We start from the raw sequence: 26,295 nt of genomic DNA, 5'->3' as shown, positions 1-26,295 counted from the left end.
AGTGGAACGGTTATAAAATCTTGATATCTAAAAGATGCCAATATAAGCACTGCTATAGAAGGGATTAATATTTTATGGATTTTATAATTAGTGCCTACCACAATTTCTGACAATCACTGAGAATGCAAGAATGTGAAGATTAATAAGATGTGCTCCATACCCCAAGGAATTTCGCCCACATGATTTCAGCTTTGTGTTGTTTAAACAATCATAAAGATGTGAGTCTTAAGAGAATGGAGGAAAGTCTTCCTCAGGAGATAACCTTGGAGTTGGTTCTCAGGTCATAAGTAGAAATTCACTGGGCAGAGGAGAAAGCAAGTCATCTTAGGAAAAGACACAAACTGTGGAACAGCACAGTGTGTTGGGGGAGTCATGAGGTTGGTGTGGCTGACCGAGGCCAGGTGGTGAGGACAAGGGTGTGAAAAACTAGGGTGAAGCCAGATTTAAGTCTTGGCGAAGGACATTCGCTGACAAACTTAGAGAGAAAAATTAATTTCTCTGAAAAGCTCCAAGAGGGGCCTATTAGGAAAGAGTGCTGATTTGAATTGCTTCGGGGAAGTTCAAGTGTGAAGAGTGGGAAAGATTGGTGCCACTGATAGAGAAGAGGCCACTGACAATAAACATAGGCAAGGGACAATGAAAGTCATCTCATTGGTTATTTTTGGTAAAAATGACTACTGAAAAGAACATAGAGGCAGAAAACCAGAGGTCAAGCCTTTATTTTTCCCTTCCTAGCTGTCATTTAACCTCTCTGAGCTTTAGGATCCTATCTATAAAATATGAACAATAATCCCAGAGGATTATGAAGATGGAGTAAAGCAGTGCATAGGCATGTACTTGGTACACTGCCACATTCTGTGCAAATGTAAAGTGATATCAATATTATCATTATATACTCAACCTGATAATTTATTCAAAACAGTGCATTATTTTAAATGTACTTTCCCAGTAACAAGGTATCCTGTTTTCACGAATCTCACAAGGTTGAATAAATCAAACTTCATTAAGTAGAAGTCAATTCTTTACAGTCTTTTGCATTTAAAATTAATGATGTAAAATAGTGAGGTAGAAAAGAAAATGGAGCTGACTAATCATTTAAAATCTACTTGGATTCATTTTTGCCCATGTTTTCTCCAAGTTACATGACCTTTATCAGTAAGGACTACAAGTTTTGGACAGGTATATAACCCCAAAAAAGTTCTTGTGAAACTGCTCATTTTTTTTTTCAGCCACATGCACATAAAAAGGAGGAAATACAGAATATTTGTCAAGATGATTTGATATCGTGCAGATAGGCACTCTATAAATGCAGATACTGTCAAGATATTTAAAGTACAGTGGGTGCAAAGGAGTACATTTTAGTTTTTAACTGACATAGACTCTAGACACAATGATGATAATAGGAGTTAGCAAGACTGTCCATTTATTCCATGCATTAGCAGCGCTGGGTTGTACATTTCCCAGCTATACCAGCAAGGAAGGAATGGCAGCCCTTGAAGGTGTCTTTTTTTCCCCTGAGAAGAGACAGAAAGAAAATAGCAAATTTATTCTAGATTCAAAAAATAATTGCTAAGAATTTGACTTGGAAAAGTGAAAAAATGGGATTGTAAATACTCTTCCCCTCCCATGAGAGGATTCAGAAAGATAATTATTAGAATGACTTAAAGGAAAAAATTTAACTAATCAAGAGAGTTTCATGTCAGTCAGAAAGTAAATAATAGGTTGTATGTATTGACTGGATTATGTGTCAATATTTTTGGCACATGTAGTTTGAGCAAGACAGTAATCCTTGATATATAGGGTAAGTTGCTTAGCATTTCAAATATGGCTTCAATGTGGAGGGGGAGTGGTGATGAAGTTCAAAAGGTGACATGCTGTACCTCCTATGCAGGTGTGGCTACAAGTGTGTACTTATCTGTCAACCATTCAAATTCTGGACAGGTTTCTTTAATGGCTCTGACTCTGGCTTAGTAGCACTGCCACCTAGTATGCCATCCACTCTAAATCCGAAATTATTCTTTTTGAGTAATTCTTGCCATAGCAGTGTCATTATTTTTGTTTCAAATACAGTAAGTCAGTTATTAATTTTCCTACAAATAAGAGTTGGTATTTTTTTTATAATTTCTCCCTCGTTTTCAGAATAGTACAAAGTCAGAATTGCAGTATCATGATATTGTATATCTTAATAAATATTTACACATATTCTAAAAGCTTTCTCTCCCAATACTCTTAAGTATCTATGAGGATGTATTCTTATTCTCTGTTTTTTTCAGCCCTTTGACAATATCCAGTGGGCTTTTGCAGTTATAGGAAACTAAGAGCAGTAATATAAATATCCTTCCCTGCCAAAGGTTGCCTTTTTGTCTGAATAAATCCCAGTGAGACAATTCAGATTTTTTTAAGCAAAGCTATAAACTAACAATTATGTAGACAGTTACAAGCCAGTAGAGGTAGCTTAGTGCAGTTTAAATAAAACCGAGAGCTCTGGCAAGGCCAGCAGGTACACCTGCATGATCAATAAGAGACACAGAAGAGCTACTACTACAAGCCAACAGGCTTTTAAAACAACTGTATCCTGAGGCACACCAATATGGGAGGGGGATAAATGACCCCCAATCATCTAGAAGTCCATCAGTGTGGGAGTGAGGAAAGTAAACTTTCCTTAAGCCATGCCATACTCCTGAGAGTTTCAGATATCTTGCTTATTTTCCATAGTAGATAATATTACATAGATTAACATGGGGGAAATGAAAGAAAGCAACATTATGGATATATTTCACTTTGCTTTATAGGGGTCCTATATTTATCAAGTCTATATTCCCTTACAAAGGTCCTGTGATACCTGTTCATTCTACATTTAATAATAACTTCTCAGAGTCCAGTTGAACAGAACACCCATGTACACAAATTATATGGAACAACTTTATTACAGATAGAAAGGAGTAATAGAAGCCTAGGATTCAGGATAACCTAGATCCCAAAGGCTCAGGAATGCTGCACAGGGTAGACAGAATCCTTTCTGGTAATGCAGAAGAGACCCTCAACAGTAACCTGTCCCAGTTTTATACCCTGGGGCCATGTGAATTGCTGGGCTAAAGTGCTGAAATAGATATTTTGTTTTGAGGAAGGATTACAACCAAACCCAAGCTTTTCTGGTCAGTTCCCTCCTGTCTCAGTACATTGCAATCCCACAATGCAACAACCATTCTATCGTCATTCTTTGACCTGTAAGCAAAACAGGGAGAAAAATTGAACTGGCCCAAGGCCATCTAGAGTACTGTCTGGAAGCTCTTGTGTTTTAAATAGGGATGAGAAGAGTATGGATGACCACAATTCCAAGGTGTCTGTTAACCTGTAGACAAGACACTTTCTCTCAGGCAGGGAGAAATGGTAGTAAATTCTTTCAATTTTTTGGCTTCCCAGGCTTCAACCCTGCTTGATTCTCCCTTTAGGAGGTTCAAGATATATAGAGTCAGTTTCTGATGCTTGTAGCCATGAATGCTGACTGATACCAATATGGTCAACAGGTATGAATCTTGCTTGTATTGGTAATTTGGTTACTCAAGTTCCTTATTCTAAGTGGAGTACAAACTTACCTTGAGAGAATTCTCTCTGGCACTGGATGAATGATCCCTTAGATCTTGCAATAAGGAAACAAGCACTGGAAGACTTAGAACATTGGCACACCATTGAAGAAATACTAAAAGAAATGGTAGATTCTACTGTTATCCCCTGGAAAGAATGGTCCACTATTATCCTCACTATACTAGGGCAGAACAGACAGATGAGTCTCATTTTTAGATATGTAATAATCACTTATATATAATTTAAAAGTGCAACATCCTATAAGCTTTTCAGAAATGCTAATCTAAGTGGTGAAATTTGAAATCTTCCTTTCACACATACCAAAATTTGGGGGGAAATGAGGAGAGGAATAAATATGGCCTATAAAAGGATTCCATTGCCTAGAAAATAAATAACAATAGATATAACAAATTCAATATAACAAATCAAAATACAGTATTGTATCAAAATATACTTAGCCACTAACATTCAGTTACTGTAAGTTTAGAAAAGGAAAAAAGACATATGGAGAAAAAAACAAACTATTAACAGTGCAAGAAATTCTGCCAGCCCTCTATAGAGGAAGCTGTGTGACACTGGTCACCAGCATCACAGTCTTTTAAAGTGTCTCTCTCACCAAGCCTTAGGTGATTCCATCTCAATAACAATATCATCATCTCAATAATAACATAGAATGCAAATGGTCTAAACCCTTCAATCAAAGACATGGACTGACAGATTGGATTAAAAACAAACCCCAACAATATACTGTCTGAAAGAAGCTCACCTCATAGGCAAACATATCCAAGACTTAAGGTGAAAGGATGGGAAAAAAACATACCATTTACGTGGGACTTGAAAACAAGCAGCTTTTCCTGTTTTAATATCAGATAAAATGGACTTCAAGCCAAGATTAATCAGAATGGACAAAGGCCACTTTATACATCTTAAATAAATCATATCTACAAGACATAATGGTCATAAAAATTTATACCCAAAACAATGGAGCATCGATGTACCTCAAACAAATCCTTCTCAATATTAAAAATCAAATAGACCACAATATAATAATACTGGGTGACTTGAATGCACCTCATCACTGGATATTACCCACACAAAAATTATGATTATACAGAACTTAAAAACACAATTAATAATATGGACCTAACAGACATCAACAGACTATTTCATCCATCAATAACTGAATTCTCTTTCTTCTCAGCAGCACATGGAACATTTTCTAAAATAGATAATATTTTAGGTCACAAAACAAATCTTAACAAATACAAAACAGTGCAGACTTTCTAAAGAATCTTCTAGGGTAATTTTTAATAGTGATTTTTCAGCCATCTACTCACCTCATAACTTGATCCCCTAGTTAGATCATTTTACTCTGATAATCCAGCATTTAGAGAGGCAGTGTAGTGTAAACCAAGAGTTGAATGCCTTCACTCAGGAGCAAGATTGAGTTCCTAAATTTGGGCTCCGATGTGTGTTAATTATAGCTTTTGGTGCATTGATCAATTCTTCCTACCTTAACTTCTCATTTATAAATCAGTAGCCTCTCCTTCATAAGGACAACTATGAAGTATAAAAACCACATAAAACTCATGGAGTAAATAATAGAATCACTTCCCCCCAACACCTTACTCCATTTCTCAAACCCATAGCCCTGCAGTATTTAATGTAATTGACTAAATTTGCAACATCAAATTTTAAACAATACTAGAAAAACGGCTGCCTTGTTTGTGCTTTTGCCAATACAGCAACTGAAAGCAATGCCACAGCTGTCAGATTCCACATGTGGGCTGAAAAATCCAGTCAACTCTTTTAGTTCATCAATTCTCATAGTAGGAAGCATGCGTGGGGTTTAAAACTGAAACATTCCCTGACCAGTCTAGGTTGAGTCTCTTAGTCATATACTCTCAAAACGAATATGAGAGATGCTTAGCACAATTTTACTTAAGTAACTTTTAGTGCCTACCACTCCTCTGTTCCTAACATTACCCATTCCCACTTCCTGGATGGTGAAGTCCATGAGGGCTCACCCTGTCCTGTATCCTTAATGTCTAACCAAGTGCTTTGAGCAAAACCATCAATAGATATCTACTAAATAAATAGATGTGTGAACGGTAGTCATTTATGTGTATAGATATTAGATAGTTTGTTTCTAGAGTAGAGGCTATGAGTAAGAAATGAAACCAATATCCATTTCTATATTGTCAGTTTTAAAGACAACTATAGAGTCAGGTGCAGCAGCACACACCTGTAATCCTAGATTCTGGCAAGTCTGAGGCAAGAGGATCAAGTTCAAAGGCAGTCTTGGAAATTTATTAATACCCTGTCCCAAAATTTTCAAAAGAGCTGGGGATGTAGCTTAGTGGTAGAGCACATGCCTAGCATGGTACTGGTTCAATTCCTGGTACCATTAATAAAGGGAAAAATAAAGAACTCCATACACTTCCACATACTGCCTTCACTCAATGCATCTAAATGTGACTTGCATTTCTTGAGCATAACCACGTGCTCCAATGCTCCAAATACAAAGATGTTCTTGATGAGTTCACTCTTCCTATACAAATTGGAAAAACTTTATATTATTTCTTTATTAAACAAGCACTTATTGAGTGATTGCTATTTGCTCTGTTTAATATCTATTGCTGTTTCTTCTTTGTGTCTTCTTTTAATTATATAAACATGGACACTGGCTTTCTATGTATTGTGTAACTTTACTTGTGAATAATCATTTTGTTGCATAAACATAAATGGGTCCCTCTGGGTGAACAACCTGAGTCTATAGCAGTGATAGATGTTGTATATGAACAGGTAATACAGCAGTTAAAACTCCTCAAAATCTCAGTTATTCAAGTTTATTTCTTAGCCTGCCAAGTTTTTGGCTTTCTAAGGCAACACTCTTCCAGGTGTCAGAGACACCCTCGTTTTCATATTGTGAGTCTGCTATCCTAATATTTAGCTTGTAGTGTTGTCATTTACAGGGACAGAAACAGTGGAGAGCTCACACTGCTCTTCAGGTTTTTGACCCAGAGTGACATTATGCTATTAGTTCATTGATTTGAATGAGTTACGTGACCCTAAATAACTGCAGCAGATGCATGACAGAGTGAAAACCCACATATGGCTAAGCACTGACCCTCTCCATCACAGTACTGTATTATACTTTTATCAGGAACAATCCCAATCAGTAAACTGAGATAATCATAGACCATCAGAGGCAGACTAGATATTAGTATCTTTCCCGTCACCATTTTTTTCTTTTCTTTTATACTAGAAGAGTCTGAAGCCAAAAACTCACCCAAGATTTCAGAATTAGTTAAAGGCCATACTGGATCTAGAAATGATGTGTTTGGAATCCATAGCCAGTGGTGATAATGATGGAATAACAATGCTTCTCACACATAATCCCAGTCATTCCATGTGGTTTTCCCATAAACAGAGGATAGCAGAATCAGGTTTAAAAAAAAAAAAAAAAAAAAAAAAAAAAAAGAAAGGAGCCTTTCTGGGCCATCCAGAGCCAAGCGTTTCATATCATTTGATTAAATACAGTAAGAGCTTTCTAATTTTAGTGGAAATTCCCGTTCCTTGAACTTTCTATTTTCAATATGGTATATTATTCGCAATGAGAAATCCAGAAGGCTGGAACTAAATTTTGTTGAGCCCCGAGGCCCGGTTTCTAAATTTTTATTAAGTATGTATGTTGTCCTCCTACATCAAGCACAGATAGTTAAATTCTGGATTGGAAATTTTGCTGGCATTTGTTGGGTATATATGAATTTGAACTGTACCTTATATCAGAGAATTTGAGTTATATAGGTTTTTCTCTATTTAAAGTTTTAGTGACATTGAAAATACATTTAAAATTTAGCAGTCTAATTTCCCATAATAGATAAATAGACATTGGGTTGAGCACATGTTTTAAAGAGAATATTCTTAAAATTGCCTGACGTGGGGTTCAGTTCACAGGAGCCCAAAATACACATAATTGTCTCTTTTTATAATCCCTTCTTTTCATATATCTATACAAAATATGTTTCTCTATTCAAGAGCTCTTTACACACTGACATCAGAGGCTGCAAAAGAAGGTGACAGTGGCAAACACCTTTCTGTCAGGATATGGAATCCCTCAGACTTGACATTATTCAAATCCCGAGTGTCCTCTGATGTGTTCAAACAGTCAGATGTGCTTACAAAGCATTCTAACATTCTAGAGGTACAGCAGCCAAAAGCACATCTTTGGGCTATTTCAAGTGCCAATCAACAACCACTTCTGGACACTTCCATGGAAAGTTCCTTCGGTCCTCAGAAGGCTCCTCAGTAGAGCCTCACTACCCTGCCTGCTCCATATCCTGAGCAGTTCTAACACCATTTTCTTTAAGTCAATCCCTTGTAAGGAAAAACATTTTTTTAGTCATTTAAAATAGAATTAGGTCTCAGCTCCTTCCTCCTTTTCAAATTCTGCTTCTTTAGTGCAGTACCCTCAAGCTGTGCATGGAGATTAGTGACTTTTTCAGATCTGAAGCCAACAATCAATCTGCAAATTGGCCGGTAAGCAGCACTAAGAGACCAGGCAATTGGCTGATGCCTGATGATGAATGTATGGAGACTTCTCCCTCCTTTCTCTGTAAACCAGTTAGCTTTTTGAGCTAGCATGACTCTTCCCATTCTGAGCCAATGCTTAAAGACAGCATTCTAGTATGCAACTCAATATGTTCCTGCTTAGCAATGGGACAGCTAATGTCTTATTATATTATGGTGACAAAAGAAAGTAATAGTGGCAAACAATGTTACATGACTTAATAGAAAATGTAGGAATTCTCAGAGTAGCTAGATATATTCAAGAGAAAAATTCCTCACTTAGAACCCAGAGATGCACAGCATTTGCCAGTGATACCCCGTATTTATTATTTACTAGGATAACCTTTACCAGTCATCAGGTACTATATTACTTAGCTCTTGATCAATATTGAACCTCTCTGAGCTAGAAAGTGGAGAGCTTAGCACTTTTTTTTTTCTTACATGTATGGGAGGATAAAAGTGAGACATAGTTATATATTGTATAATTGCCAAAGCATTATAAGTTCATTCATTGCTAGTGGGAGGGAATATTAAAAGGTACAATTGTTTTCGTCTGTTTTCTGTTGCCAGATATTTTGTAGAGAATACAGGTTTTTTTGCTCATTTCTGGAGACTGAAAAGTGGAAGGGAATGGCATCAGCATTGACTTGACCTCTGGTGGAGGCCTTCCTGCCCCATCATAATATGGTGGAAGGCATCACATGATGAGAGCGCACAACTGTGCCAAAGGCAGAACAAAAAGCATTCCTTCAGTAGTCCATTAATTCATGGATAGTGGGGCTGGGGATGTGGCTCAAGCGGTAGCGCGTTCGCCTGGCATGCGTGTGGCCCAGGTTCGATCCTCAGCACCACATACAAACAATGATGTGTCCGCCAAAAACTAAAAAATATTAAAAAATTCTCTCTCAAAAAAAATCCATGAATAGCTTAATTTATTCATGAAGGCAGAGCCCTCATCTCTAAGTACCATTAACTATAAATTTGAAGATAAAATATAAAATTTGGGGAACATATTCAAATCATAGCCATAATCACCAGAAAACTAATTTAGATATTATTGCATCAGTTAGGATTAAGTCTGGAGTAATAGAAAACCCTAAACAGACCCTTATACATAAAAAAAATATATAGATTCTCATAAAGTCTCAAGGAATGAGATTTTTGTCATTACTTAGGTAGCTCCAGGAGGGGCGTGTACACAGATTCCTTTTAGTTCTGACATCTCTATGGTGGGGCCCTTATCCTAATAGTCCAAGATAGGAATGTCTAGAGGTACAGGGTCTAATGTCAGTAAAGAGTCACAGAACAAAGAAAGAAAGGATAAAGGATATATGCCAGCTGTATTTTAAGATTCTATCCTGAAAAGTGACATACATGCCCACCTATGCACCACTGGTTAAAATTTATAAATGGTCATACTTAGCAACAAGGAGGAGCATATTGAGCTGCATACTAGAATGCTGTATTTAAACAAAATATCTAATTATTCATCTAGTTAAAAATTAAGGAGGAATGAGTTTTAGGGTTGCCAATTGGCAGTTCCTACTCCACCCAAAAAATTTCAACATGTACATACTTTTTGGCCCAGCCAACCCATATCTAGTTGTATGCATTGGAGAAACTTTCACATGGCTACACAGAAAAATGTATAGGGGTTTTCACCTGCTGAACTATTTCAAAGAGTGAAACTACCTATCATGAGAGAAATGAATAAATAAACTTTATTATTATTATGGAATGCCATACATCAATGTACAGGAGTTAAAGTAATTAATCTCATTTGAACAAATCAATCTAGATATATTTCGAGTAGAAAATAACAAGTTATAAAAATATATATGAAGTATGGTACTATCCAAATTTTAAAAATACATAGAGTGATACCATGCATTATTTATGGATACAAATATAAAGAGAAAACATTTTAAATAGATCTGGGTCTACGGATGGAGTTGAGTGGTAGAATGCTAGCCTAGCATGTGCAAAGCCCGGGTTCAATCCCCAGCACGCAAAAAATAAAATATATTGGAAATGGTATACTCCAATTTCAGAAGACAAAATATTGCAGAAGAGAGAAAAAGAGTGGAAAAGGGCACTTAACTGTATTCTATAGCATCTAATTAAAAAAGAATTCAAGGAAAAATGACAAGTTGTTAACTTGTATAAATCTGGAGTATATTTTGATATCTGTTTTAATATTTTCAATGATGTTGGAAACAGTTCTTGATTATGAACCAAATATTAAATCGTAGCATTATTAGGCAAAATCCAGAGTGTTTACTTTGGCTAGAGTTGCAATTCTTTATTGCATTACTTCTGGAACCAAGAAGTCAGTACTAGCTGAACAGAGAACATACAGTGGGATGTTCATACCAGAACATCTACAAAACCAGAAAACATACATACGAGATGAAGGTGATATATACTGAATTTCAAATGTCATCTGCAAGGAACTTCAAGACAGCTTCTGTCTTCTGGAAGCTTCAGCAAAAAGAAGGAAACCAGTGGCTATAGGATCTGGTGCTGATTCTTACTTCATCTTCTACCATCCACTCCCACATTCTTCATGTTCAGTGACACTGAGAGTCTCTTTATATTTTAATGTCTTGTTAGTGCTTTATAGTTACACAATATTGGAGCTCATTTTGACATAATAACACACGCATGGAATATAATTTGCTCCACCTCAGTACCCAGTACTTCCTTTTATCCTTCCCTCCTAACACTTCCCCTACCCCCTTTCTTTACTTGTCTCCTTTCATAAGTTTTTTTCAAGCTTGTATCTTATAGATATATATAAAGGTGAAACTCACTGTTATATATGAATATATGTACATAGAATAATTGGGTCAATTTAATTCCACCATTCCTCCTTTTTCTGATCCTTCCCCCTCCTTTTCTATACCTTTCCTCTACTCCACTGATCTTCCTTTTCTATTTTCATAGGATTCCCCCATTTTTCCACATTTTGCCCTAGCTTCAACACATGACTTTGATTCTAGCTTATTTAATTTAGCATGACATTCTCTAATTACATCTATTTACCAAAAAATGCCACAATTTCATTCCTCTTTATGACTAATATTTCATTGTGTATGTACACTACATTTTCTTAATCCATTCATCTTGTAACTGGCCCCTCCAGACTGGGTGCATAACTTGGCTATTGTGAATCGTGCTGTTATAAACACTGACATACTTGTATCACTATTGTATGCTTATTTTAGTTCTTCTGGATAAATAAAGGAGTGGAATGGCTATGTCATATAATGGTTCCATTCCTAGTCTTTAAAGGAATCTCCATACGCTTTCCAGAGGGGTTGTATTAATTTGCAGTCCTACTAACAATGCATGAGTGTACCTTTTTCCCCACATCTTTGTCAACAATTAGTATTTGTATTCTTGATGATTGACATTTGACTGGAATGAGATGGAATCTCAATATAGTTTTGATTTGCGCTTCCCTAATTGCTAGGTATGTTAAACATTTTTCATATATTTATTGACCATTTCTATTTCTTTTGAGAAAGTCTAATTAGTTCTTTTGCTCATTTGTTGATTGGGATTTTTTTTGGTGTGTGTGTGTGTGTGTGTGTGTGTGTGTGTGTGCGTGCGTGTGTTAAGTTTTTCTGGGTATTAATATCCTGTTGGAAAAGTGGCTAGCAAAAATCTTCTCCCAACCTATCTTTATGTTCTTAATGATTTCTTTTGTTGTACAGAAGCTTATTAATTTGATGCTACCCCACTTATTGATTCTTGGCTCTATTTCTTGAGCTCTAAGGGTCTTGTGAAGGAAGTTGGTGCCTGTACCAGTATGATGGAGTGTTGAGCCTGTTCTAGCAGCTGCAAAGTTTCTGGTCTAATTCTTTGGTTTTTATTTTTAAAATCAACTTTGAGTTGACCTTTGTGCAGAGTGAAAAGCAGGATCTAGTTTCATTTTTCTACATATGGATAGCCTTTTGAACAAATGGTGCTGGGAAAACTGGATCTCTTTTCTCCAACATATGCATTTTGCACCTTCATCAAGTATCATATGGTTGTATCTGTATTCCATTGGTCTCCCTGTTTGCCAAGACCATGATGTTTTTGTTGCCATAGCTGTTGTAGAACTTGAGACCAGACATTGTGATCTTCCAGCATCACTCTTCTTAGGATCGCATTAGTTATTCTGAGTATTTTATTCTTTGAATGAATTTTAGGATTTTTTTTCTGGTTTTGAGAAGAATGTCATTGGTATTTTGATAGATATTACATTGAATCTATATAGCACTTATGGTAATGCAACCATTTTGACAATAATAATCCTGCCTGATAGTTTCTGAAACCCCACACAATATAAGCCCCATGGTGGCAGGAACTTGATCCATTTTGTTTACTGCTATATCTCCAGCACCTAGAATAGCACTTGGCACTCCTGGCAATCAGTAAGTAGATGCTGAAGGAATAACAAATGTCAAAAAATGTTATGATCATTAAAAGCCAGAGGGGAGAGTATAGAGGGTTTTTTCATGGTTGGTTAGGGGTATTAATGGTCCTTGAAGCCAACAGTCTCAAAATAAAAACACTAGTTTGGGGGGGGGGTTCAAATATTATTATTATTTTGTGTGTGTGGTGCTGAGGATTGAACTCATGGCCTTTTGCATGCAAGGCAAGCACTCTACCAACCGAGCCATATCCCTAGCCCAATTATTTTTTATAATTATTTTATGTTACAGAAAAATTACATAGAAAGTAGAAATAATTCTCTTTTATGTTTTGCTCCCTTCTGGCACACATTTCCCCTACTATTTACCATCTGCATCATTGTGGTTCATTTGTTAATTGATGAACCAATGCCAATACATTATTATTAACTACAGTGCATAGTTCACATCCAGGCTCAGTCTTCATGTACAGTTTTGTGTTTTGACAAATCTATAATATCATGTACTCAATATTACAATATCATATAGAATGATTTTACAGCCCTACGAATCCTCTCTATGCCTTGTCCCTTCATCCCTTTCTCCCTCCCTATTAACTCTCAAAAAGTACTGATCTTTTTATGGTCACCATAGTTCTGCCTTTTCCAGAATTTCATATAGTTAAAAAGCTATATACTGTGTGATTCTAAGACTGGTTTCTTTCATTTAGAAATATGAATTAAAGATTCATTCATACATCTTCATGTCTTGATATGTTCTTTCTTTTTAAATCATTGAAAAACATTCCATAGTATATATGTATATTTTTGTTTAACCAGTCACTTATTAAAGGACATTTTGATGCTTTTGATTTTTGACAAGGAGAAACCTATTACAAACATTTATGTCCATGTTTTTTGTGCACATAGTTTTCAACTACATAAGAGTATGATTGCTGTATCATATAGTATACTTATGTTTATAAAAAAATGCCCAGCTATCTTCCACAGGGGGTATATATTTTATATTTATCAGCAATGAATGTTATCTTTGCAAGCATATTATGCTAGCATTGTTTTGGGTTTTAGCAATTCTAATGGGTGTGTAGTGATATCTCATTGTTGTTTTAATGTGCTATTTCTGAATGACACATGATGCTATCTTTCACATGCTTAATTTTACATCTGATTATCTTCTTTGGGGGGAGGTGTTTATTCAGATTTTACCCATTTTTAAATTGAGTTGTTTTCTTATTGGTCCATTTTAAGACTTCTACATGTATTTTAGAAACAAGTCCTTTATGAATTTTGTGTATTGCAAATATTTTCTCCAAGGCCATGGCTTATCTATTTTCTTAAAAAGGCATAGTTTTACAGAAATAATCCCTTAATAACTTTGTCTGGGGAATTCCTAGTATCCTGTGAAAGTCTAAGCATTCCTGTCTCTATGATTGCTTCTAATATCTGATTTCTGCCTCCCACCCTCCACAGTTTCCCCCAGGGGAATAATACTAGGAAGGTAAGTAGGAAAACAAAAGATTGTGTATTATGAAGTGAATTTTATGTGTTGACTTGCCTGAGCAACAGGATGCCCAGAAATCTGATTAAATATTTCTAGGTGTGTATGGAAGGGTGTCTCTGAAAGATATCAGCATTTGAATCAAAGGAGAGAGTAAAGCAAATCTTCCTCCACCCACCCACCTCAGTGTGGGTGGGCATCATCCAGTCAGTTGAGGGTCTAGAAAGAACAAAAGAGGGGAAAGAGGTTGAATTCTTTCTGCCCAATATCTTGAGCTGGGACATGTCTTGGATCTGCTGTTTACTTTCCTAGTTCTCAGGTCTTAAGAATCAGACTGGAATCTATATAATCAGCTTTTCAGCTTTAAGCCTTTGAATTAAGCTACCAACTTTTTCTGAGTCTACAGCTTATAGACAGCAGTCACAGGAATTGTCAGACTTCATAATCAAGCGTATCAATAACTTATAAATATCAAAGAGAGATGGATAATAGATATCTGTTATTCTTTGTTTCTCTGGAGAATCCTAATATAGATAATATACCAGTTTCTGTGATTGCATCATATTTGACATACATTTAAAATTCCTTAGTTCTTAACCAAAAGCTCATTATATACCCCTATTTCCTAAGTACAGGGCAGAGAACTTTATTAATTAACAATGGACAGCTTATTAGTTTTATATATTTTGTACCTTAAAGCCTTCTGATTTAATTGGTAAAGATTCTTCATTTAGCCATTCTGTGCCATCCCTTCACATCCTTCTGAAAGTGGGGAACGTTTGGAGAGGCAATCCAGTTATAGGTATTTTCACCAAGAGAACAAACTAAAGCTATAATAAGAAATTTCAACAATAACTATTGTTAAAGAAAACTCTTCTCATTTCTGTTGAAGATCTTTGAAACACATGTATCGTTGATTGACATAAAGGCCTATACATAAAGAAATAAATTACTTTCTTCTAAATGGTTGGCAATCAACCATCCTCTGACTAAATCCTAAACAGAAAAGCTTTCCACTGATTACTAGCCTGCTTATAACTTTCAGCTTCCAAATATCATGGGACTATGTTCTTGGTCTTGGGTGTAGTATTTCTCCCAACAGACTCCTATATGTATAAAAAGATTCATACAAGTTTAGGGATTCCATTACAAATCCCAAAAAGAGTCTCTTTTCTGTTTGTTCTTGGTTTTATATACAGAAAGCTTAAGTTCACAAAGGAAATTCCATTTCTATGCTAAAATTTGAAACGGCAGCTTCTATTTTAGAAGACCCAAGCATCAGTTATTTTCCAAGGAGAAAGAAACTAGTGTTATTTTTAAAATGGAAAGAAGCTAGTTTAAAAAATATATTATAAATATTGCTTAGTTTCCAATTCTTGAGAGAACAGTATCTAGAGAAAAATAGTTTGTGTGTCATTTGAATATCCAAAGTTAACACCTTTCACAAATGGGGTAGACATCCTCTGTAGCATGTTAGGAGAACTTCCAATATAGCCTACAGATTAAAACCATCTTTTCCACCAACTTGTTATGTGTCTGAAATCCCTTCTTCTGTGGCCTTCCTCTGTGCCTCCTCATTCCTTACAAAAATTCATTTATCCTGGCTTCCCACAAAACAATAAACTTGACATTATTTGATCAAACAATATATCAGACTATCAATTGTTTGCTCTTTTTATTGTTAGTAGTATTCCATTGTCTGTATGTAAAATTATTCGCTAATTGATGGCTGCTTAGGTTTTTCTATTTGGGGCTACTGTGAATAAACCTTCCACAAATATTCATACACAAGTCTTTGTATGGATGCATGCTTTCATTTGTTTTGGATAAATGCCTAGAAGATTGTTGGGTCAGATTCTAAGTGCATGTTTAACTTTATAGAAAATGCCTAAGCTGTTTCCAAAGTGGCCTTATATATTCCTACCTATATATAGTAAAAGATGGGTACTGCCCAGATAGGAATTTATCCCTCTCCCTGGCTGAAACAAACATTTACCTTAAATTTAAGGGCTTTTTTAAAAAGCCTATTTACCAGCTTGTTTCCCTGCCATGTCAGATTTATCAGTTTTCCCAGCTCCTATTTGCCTTCATTTGAGGTCTCTCACCTCCTTTGATCTCAGTCACCTGTGTGCTCATTGTTTGTCACTACCCAGTGGGCCTATTTTTACCTTTTCTTTTCCTTTGTCTAGACTGATGGCTTTATTTTGACTCTTACTGCAAGATGACCTAAGTCAATCTTGTCACACCTGTTATATATAGTATCTATAATTATCTACCAAAGAGATAACTATAGCCATATCCCCCTCAATACACTGACATATTTAACAATTTTTTTTCTAGCAAGCAGACACAGAACACTTTGCACAACCTGTAAGTTCAATGAAGCTCTCATTCTCTATCCTTTTAAATATGCATACCATGCCTTACATAGGAAACTCACTAGAGACAGATGGATCAGTATTCTGGAAGCAGGATTTCATGGCTCTGAGAATCAACGTTGGCACCAATGGCTACACACAGGATAGAGCTGCAGGCTACAGAGGGCTTGTGAGATTCTTAGTTCCTATTTAGGGAAAGTGGGGAGTATCTCCAAACTATTCCATCCATTCCACATACTAACAAACCATTCATTTTACCAATGAAATCACTTTTAAAGTTTGTTATTTCACCAATTAAAATTCATTTCTAGCTTTCCCTCCAACATCTGGTGCTAATCAAAGACAATGTTACCCAAAGTATGTAGTATAGGCACATTTATAGTGTGGATCTTCTAATAAGATCTTATCTGGCCACCTCTGAAAATTGAACTTCTAATTAGGACAGTATATAGTATGTGACTCAAACTAACCAGTACCTATATATATCACACATGTTGCTAGATTTTTTTTTCCCCACAAAATGCTTTACATTATGGACACCATAACAACCTTCACATTCTGCCCTGGAAATAACATTTATTAAATGACCACTATATGTCAGGCATATATATTCCTCACCTAGAAAATTATAATCGAAAAGAAGTGGATATTGTTACGTGTCCCTATTTTACAAATAAGTATTCTAATTTTCCCAAGGTCATTTGAAGCAGAACTGAAGTTGCAATCTGGGCCTATCTATCTCCAAGTAATATTTCAGTAATCTTTTATTTTACATTATAAACAGTTTTTTTTGCTACTATCTACTCAAAGGTACAACTAAAGCACTGTTTTTAAATCTTTCCCATACTTTTGGAGTTAGTAGATAACTTGAAGAATTTGAGGAAATCTTGCCTTTCTCATCAAAATGGACTTACATGTCCAAAATTTTCACAAAACCTTGAATAAGTCTGTGAAAACATGCTTCTTCACCCAGCACAGATCTTAGATTAAGAATTGAAGAAGGAATATTAAATATTTCTCTACATTAGAAGTATAATCTACATTATTCTAGTTCTTCTGGTCACATTTCTGAATGTGTTAATTTTTCTAAGGCAGAGAAGCTGCCTCTAATGTACTTTTTCTATGTATAAAACCTTCTCTCTAACAGTACTTGCAACTTCTTAAGTTTAAAATGTCACTAATGAAGCAGACATTGTTACTTTATGTATATATATGACTGCATGACCAATGATTCTACAACATGTACACTCAGAAAAATGAGAAATTATCCCATCTATGTATGATATATCAAAGTGCAAAAATGCATTCTACTGTCATGTATAACTAATTTAAACAAATAAAAAAATGTCACTGACTATAGGCAGTTGATTTGCAGAGACCAGCATCAGAAACCCCTTCTTGGTGACGACCCTTGGCAATTATACTTGTAAGGAGTACATTATCCCATTTTCCCTATACCATAACTGCAGAAACTGTACTTAATGGCTCTGTCCAAAAACACCATGGAAATAGGATCTCCAGTTCAAAAGACACATCTATGCTCACCTGAGCGTCAATTGTCTGCTATGAATCAGGTCCTCTCAGGTAACTGGCCATGAATAGCCTCATTCTGATCACCTGGGCACAACACACCTCTATTTGTCTGCTTCCCTCCAGATTCTTCGATGCCGTTGACATCCTATGAATGTTCTTAGGTTTGGCATGCTGCCAAGGCTCTGTCATGTGACCCAAGTCCTTCTCTAAAGAGAACGTGCAAGCCACTCGTTAGCATAATTTAAACATTAATTATGAAAAAAGTCCCCCAAATGCCGTGAGAACAAATAAACCACTGTGCCACTACTGAGCAAACTACCTTACTGCTGAGGCTCAGACAAACAATAGAATGATTAGCAAAAATGCATTACTAGGCTCAGTTATATTTCACACAGTATTTGACAATCCATAGGGCCCACTTCTGTTTCCCTATAAATAAGATATACAATTTAATGGTTCTCTTTTATCTTACACATCATAGTGAATCTGTGAGAACATCACTTAACCTCCTCAATCCATCTTTCAACTGCTGTATACTTACAGATATGAATGAACAGAAAGGGTAACAGTTTTGATTTTATTCTATGACTGTACTATTGTATTACCACTGATAAAATGACAATGCATGTTCAAATGTAGAAAAATTGGCAATGTTGCACATTAGGAATGCTTCTGAAGCTCACTGAAATACCGTCAAATATGGAATTTGGCATTTTAGGTCCATGCTGAAACCATTCCAAGGCATTTCATTATCTGATATTACCAGAAAGGCTTCATGACAACTGAGCTATTTCTAATAATTCAATCTTGAGGCATGGATAGAGAGAATAGCTTGAAAATAAAGCCATAATGCAAGTTGATCACTTATGAGTTTATCCTATGCAGAAGTTAATAAAAAGTAACCTACTGTTATAACTTTCTCTGCTAAAAATGGCCTTGCTTTTCCCTACACTCAACACTGATTCTTAAAAGAGACTGTCTACTACAAGGTGACGATCAAATATCTTGGCAACACCAGACACAGACAACACTTTTGAAACCTTGGATTTTCCTAAGAAACTAACCTTGTTTTCTCTATAACATTTCAATCATTTTGTTCTAGTGTTTTATCTCATTTACAAAACTTAAGATTCAACACGTCTATCAATTTCCCCCCCATACAAAATGGGGTCAATAATATTAACTACTTAATTGACTTGCTGTGAAATTAAATAAAAAATTTATGTATGGAAAGAACCTGATATGGAAGACTTCTGGTTTCAACTCCAATAGGAACAGAGCCTGTAAACGATCATCCTACTCTTACAAGAAAAAGGTAGAAGAACAACTTTTGGGGAGCTGTTAGAGAACTGAGTTCAGATAGCAAATGAGCACCCTGCAATCTAGACTGACACATCTAGAGAGATGAAATCAAGATCTGATTACCTGGAACAAATGCAGCTGGAGTCAAACTGGTAGAGACACTTAAATGATATTTTTGATAAATTGTTGAAGGCTGAGTTTGGATTAGCGTGAGTGAGAAAATTCCAGGAGCTACAGTCTGGATGGCCTCCACATTGTCATGGTTTTATTTCTAGGAATCCCAAGGTAGCCATGAAAATGAGAGAAAGTTTATGGCTCTGACTCTGGCAGGGATTGGGGAAGAATCGCTGTGAAATAAACCTTCACCTACCCTATAGAAGAAAGGACTTGGCCTGAGTCTTATCTCAGCTGGTTCCACTTCCAACCATATTTCTTCTACATTAACTACCAATTGCCTTCTTTTCACATTTAAGTTTAAAAAAAAATCTATAGGATAAGGGCTTCAAGGATAGATTAGAAATCCTGCAGCCAGGTAAGAGAATGGGGGCGGGTTTGGATGGAGGAAATTATATAACAGTCCAGAGACACAGGCCCACTGAGGAACTGAGATTTAATTATGCTATAGAATGCTTCCTTCCTCAATACTTGGCCACACCAGTGGTGCACTAGTTGGTGCATAGGAGCCGATTACATCTAAAGAACTACAAGATACAGACTCTGAGGAGGAATATTTAGGGAAGCCCAAATCAAAGGGGAGGCAAAAAAGCAAGGACACTAGATAAACTGGAAATCTCTGGCAACTGCTGCTACAGAAAACAAACACAGTCCCATACTAGACAGATTAACAAATTCTCACCCTAAAGGCCTATTTACCTCAGTTTCTATTGCTCAATACAGTTTTCCTTTCATAAAGAATTGTGAGGCTAGTAGGAATGCAAAAGCTGCAGTGACTTGGTAAGAACCTGCCAAGATATCTTCCAAAGTTAAACACAGGACTGCCATATAATCCAACAGTCACTCTCTTCTGTGTTTACCCAACTGATTTGAAAACGATATCCACACAAAAACCTGCACATGAGTGTTTATAGAAGCTTCATTCATAATCCCCAGAAACAAGAAGTAACCAAGATGTCTTTCAGAGGTAAATGTACAAACAATCTGTACAATAGAATTACTCCAAGACAAAGAAGAATGAGATGTCAAACCAAAAAAAAAAAGACATGCACTATTAAATGCACACACACACACACACTGCCCTCATAACAGGGTATGTTAAAGGGACATGGGGGCCAGTTGACAGAGCTTCCCAGTGGTCTAAGCTGGAATAATTTGAATGACAAAGTGATATTAGATTATAGCTGAATGTATAAAACAAATATATATGATTCCATGGTGATATTTAAGAGGTCACATAAATAAAATGGGGAGAACAGACAAATCCCTCATCTAGAGGAATTCTAAATAATTTATATAGATACTATACCCTAAAGGAAGTAGTATATAACTCATTACTTCTTAGAGAGGATTTACCTAGTAAATTTTACTTCCGAAAAATATGGTATAGAAGAGGGAGGGTAAATAGTAACTTAATAGCTGAGGGACCGACATACACTACCTCAGTCATGTGACCAAGATTGACATCAACAGTGATGTCATTTCCATAGTATGTGTCCTTGGTATGATGTGATAAGAATGATGCTTCTCCATTATCTTTCACCCTAAGTCCATAATTCCAGCCAGTGCACGAGAAAATCTTCAAGAAAATACCAATACAGATGCAGTCTGTAACATATACCAGTACTCCTTACAACTGACAATATCATCAAGAAATAAAGAAAGACAGAGCCAGGTGCGGTGGCCCAAGTCTGTAATTCCAGTAGTTTGGGAAGTTGAGGCAAGAGGATCACGAGTTCAAAACCAGCCTCAGCAACAACGAGGGCCTAAGCAACTCAGTGAGATCCTGTGTCTAAATAAAATACAAAAAATTATCTGGGGATGTGGCTCAGTGGTTGATTGCCCCAGAGTTCAATCCCCTGTACTCCTTCTCCCACCAAAAAAAAAAAAAAAAAGAAATAAAACTGAAAACTGACACAACCAAAAGGAGCCTATAGAAACATGACTATCATATATATAGACTTTAGTATTCAGGAGAGAATTTTGGAAGAGAAAAAGGACACTAATTGTAACCTCAGAAAATCTCAATAAACTATGAATTTCAGTTAACAATGTATAAATATTGATCCATTAATTATAACAAATGTACCATAATATGCATATTTTTAATCAATAATATTGGAAACTGAATTCCTGGGATAGAGGAAATGTATCATATTCATCTTTTGTTATCTAAAAAATTCTGAAATTAAAAGTTTATTTTTTAAAAAAGAAGACAGTATGGTCCTTGCCTGATGGGATGTATTTGATAAATGTCAACTGTTCTTATCATTTACATGACAAGTACTAAGTTACCACAGATCTTTGTGGACAAAATGAAGCCATAAAATTATTAGATATTTAAACAGAACATCGACCTATAATTAACCTGAATGACTAAAAATGTTCTAAAAATAATGACTAAATCATAGATTAGACAGATTACCACTCTCTGTAAGAGTCAACTATAAAAGTCAGTAAAGACATGAGGCAAAAAAGAAAAAAAAAATCCCAAGTTATTTTCTCTTTCCAAAAGAAAAGTGACCATGGATGCCTCCCAGGCCAAAGTCCCTCATTGTTTAAGGTGAAGTTGTTCAACCCCTTTCTGCAGATTCCCTCACCCAAGATCCCTCAAAATCACTTGCATTTAAATAGCAAACTCCTAAATATCTGAAGAACTTTAAGGTATATGCAGGCATCCAAAACTATTAAGACTTAGAGAGTTTTTAAAAAAATATAGGTAGAAATGAAAGAAGTGAATAAAAATGGTAGAATATTTCACTGGCAGGACAATTGAAGTATATGCTTTTCAAAAAAATTACTGCCATGCCTTGGCATTCATCCCTTTTCTCATCTTTCAAATATTTTCTTTAGAGAAATTCTAAATTGATGAAAATATTATCACTTTACCATTCATTTGTAATCAGAATCAAATGGGGGAAGAGGTGGAAAAAGCTTTTATTTTTAGTTCTGTTTACAAAACAGAGACCCAAATTTCCAGAGCCCTAGATGAACTACACAGACATAATCTCAACCTCTGAAATCGCTAACACTTACCCTGTCTTCACTTCTTTGCGCCTCAACATTTCCAGTTTCTCTTTGTACAAATAAGAAACTCATAGATTGGTGGAAATCCCTGGATTCATAGGCTTCTTTGCATTGTGAATAGAAAAACAAGCACACAACCTTGTTTCTACCATTGCCTATCAAAGTCCATCTCATTTTAAATAAATACAGTATTAGAATGGTTAACCATATTTTATAGATTAATAAAAGCCATTTTCTATGTCTATATTTATAAAGCCTACGCTATATTCATCTATCAAAGATGAAATATAGAAAAATTTTAGGATATATAAAATATTAAGATATAAAAGGATCTGGTTTGTAATATTCCACCAACAAGTTCCTCTGAATCTCCCTCTCATCAGGATGCACATATTATATACACAATGACTCCACTGCCTAATTGAATTATGAAACTGACAAAGTTACTCCCAGGAATGCTCTCTTTTTCAACACCCAGGTCTCATTCTCCAAAACACTGGCTTTGCACATTTTGTCAACAAATTCTCTCCAAGTGTAAATTTATACTGAAGTTTTAAAGTATATTCCCTCCCATTTCAGGAGGATTCGCATTTTAATAACAATGCCTAAGGACCAAAAGGAAATCCCATATAAAAGGTGCAACTTTCTAAGGGTGAAATTTTGTACTTGATCAGCTAACGGAGAGATAGCTGTTTGAATCATACCAAATAGAAAGCATACTATTCTGCCATTTCCCAATAGTTTCCCTTTTTTACATAGTCTTTTGCTGTAGGAAATGACTCTCATCCCATTTACAAAAAAAAAAAAAAGTTTGAAAAGCATTAAGTGTATTTTTAAAATTCATAAATAATTCCATCTTAAGCATAGTTTACACTTTTACATAGTAATATTCAATTATAATCAATAAATCTGCTTCATTTTTTCCCAGTTGCTAAGATACTAATTCATTTTAAAATATTGTTAAATGCCTACTATGTTCCATGCACCAACTGGGGATACACCATTGAACAGTCAAAAGTCCTCATCTCATGAGGCTTAAATTCTATTGGAGGGGAAAATATAAAAAATATACCTAAAAATATTATTTAAAAAAAATAAAGCAGGGTAAGAGGAATTGAGAATGAGGATTGGAAAGGAAGACAAAAATTTGAAATAATAGATTTGGGAGAGGCATCATTTCATGGTGACATTTGAGCAAATGTCAAGAGGTGAGGTAGTCAGAGACATTTAGGGGAAAAGACTTCCAGAAAGGGCATATGGATAATAAATAGTCTTTAAATTAGGAATGTGTCTCGCATAGCTGAGGAGCAACAGAAGGGCCACTGAGGGTAGGGAAAATGGAGTGACAGAGAGGGTAGGAAAAGATAATGTTAGGTTAAAAAAATAGGCTGTGTATACCATTTTAAAAACTTTAGCTTATTATGTTCTTAATTTAAAAGCTCTATTTAACATGTGACAAAGGAGGCAAAACAACTAAAAAATATTTTTCTATTAAACCAATAGAGATAAAATGAAATAATTAGTATTAACTAATCAAAAATAAGACCAAAAAATAATAAGGAAAAGGTACAAAAAAATGATAGGATAAGGAGAAAACAAACAGTAAGAGAGCACAATTAAACCCAAACATAATGCAATGAATATTACATTAAGTGTAAATGGTCTAAATATAACCATTAAAGAGTACATTCTCAGTTGAATAAAAAAAATCAAGACTCAATTATATGTTGTCTGTAAGAGTCACACTTTGAATAGAAAACACAGAAAAGTTAAAAAAAATGAAAAGTGATGTTGTGCTAAATCTAGTAAAAAATAAAGTTGGTGTGGCTATACCAAATAAAATAGATTTCAGAGTAAAGATTATTATAGGGATAGAGATTACAGCACAACCAAGAGGTCAGTGTACCAATAAAGCCTAACAAACTACCTGTACCTAGTAATGGAAGTTCAAAATATAAGCAAAAAGCTTAAGAATTGAAAAAAATGGACAAATTTATAAGTAGTTAAAGATTTGAAAATCCCTTTCTCAATAATTGAGAGTAAGCTGTAAGACAATATTGTTTACCAACTCATCCTCATTGACATAGGCAGAACATTCCAAAAGGGAAAAATGTATGTCTTTTAAAATATAGACAAATATTTGCCACAGTAATTAATGTTCTAAACTATAAAACAATATCAATACAAAGGGATTAAAATTAAACAATGTAAGGCTGGGGTTGTGGCTTAGTGGTAGAATGCTTGCTTCACATGTGTGAAGTACTGGGTTCGATTTTCAGCACCACACATAAATAAATGCATAAAAGTCCATCAAGAACTAAAAAAATTGTTTTAAAATTATACAATGCATATTATCTGACCAAAACATGATTATAGTAGGAATTAGTAATTGAATGATATCTGGAATATCCTCAATATTTGGAAATTATGTAGAACATTTCTACTTGCCCATGAGTCAAAAAAAAAAACACATGAGAAATTAACAATTATTTAAAACAGAATGAAAATTAAAACAATGTATCAAATGTGTAGAATGCAGCCAACTAGGAGTTAGGAGTCATCTCTTACAATAGAAAAGATCACTAACCAGTCTGAATTTTACCTTAGGAGACCAGAAAAAGAAAAACAAAAAATTGAACTCAAAGGAAATAGGAGAAGACATTAATGAAATAAGCAGAAACAGAGGTATGAATGGAGCTATCTCTGAAAAGACCAATAAAATTGATAAATCTCTGACAAAACTAATCAGAAAACCACATAAAAAATTAATTTTCAGTGTCAAACAACAGATGAATCATGCCTACAGATATTCAAAATGTAATTTTAATATCTGTAGTAACTATTCCAGTAAATTTAGTAATAGATAAACAAATTTGTTGATAGAAACCTTCAAAGCTCACTAAAGGAAAAGATAAACTTAAGACACACAAAGTTATTCAGGTTAATTCATAGTTTAAAACCTTCAAACAAAATAATACTCACAGTCTAGATAACTGTTACTGAGTTCTACTGAATGTTTAGGGAACCTTAGTTAACATATCTACACAATTTCTTCCAAAAACTAAAAACGAACAAATCCATTTAATTCTGATATCAGACCTTATCTTATACCAAAAAGAAAGTATTAGAAAGAAGAGGAAAAGGAAAAACCCGAACCAGAAATACCCATAAACATAGGCACAATGATTCTTAATGGCATTTTAGCAAATTTAATCTAAATAGATACTATAACATGATTAAATAGAGTTTATCCCAGCAATATGAGGTGGGTTGAACATTTGAAAGCAATCAATATAATTCACCATATTAACAGACTAAAAGAAAAATTATATGGTCATCTCAATGATGTCAGAAAACATATGGCAAAAATCCATATGCATTTTAAAAAAATGCTCAGCAAATCAAATTAAGAATAGAAGACAGGTTGGGGTTGTGGCTTAGAGGTAGAGCGCTCACCTACCATGCGTGAGGCACTGGGTTTGATCCTTAGCACCACATAAAAATAAAATAAAGATATTGTGTTGTCCTATAACTAAAAAATAAATATTTAAAAAGAATAGAAGAAGACTTTCTCAATTTGTTAAAGGGCATGTTTGAAAAATGGCTAGCATCACACAATCAAGAATAAGGAAAAAACTTCTACTCAACATTATATTGAAGGTCTTGTCAAAAAAGGAGCAAAGGAATAAAAATCAGATTAGAAATTTTAGTTATAAGCAATATAATCATCTTTGTAGAAAATCCTTGCAAATAGTAGATAGAATTACTAAACAAATTTATTAAGATCACAGTGTAGACAATCA

The sequence above is a fragment of the Urocitellus parryii genome, chromosome 6 (genome assembly GCF_045843805.1).
Source record: "Urocitellus parryii isolate mUroPar1 chromosome 6, mUroPar1.hap1, whole genome shotgun sequence".
Lineage (NCBI taxonomy): Eukaryota > Metazoa > Chordata > Mammalia > Rodentia > Sciuridae > Urocitellus > Urocitellus parryii.
The sequence above is the reverse complement of the archived record's forward strand: the minus strand, read 5'-3'. Positions refer to the sequence as shown.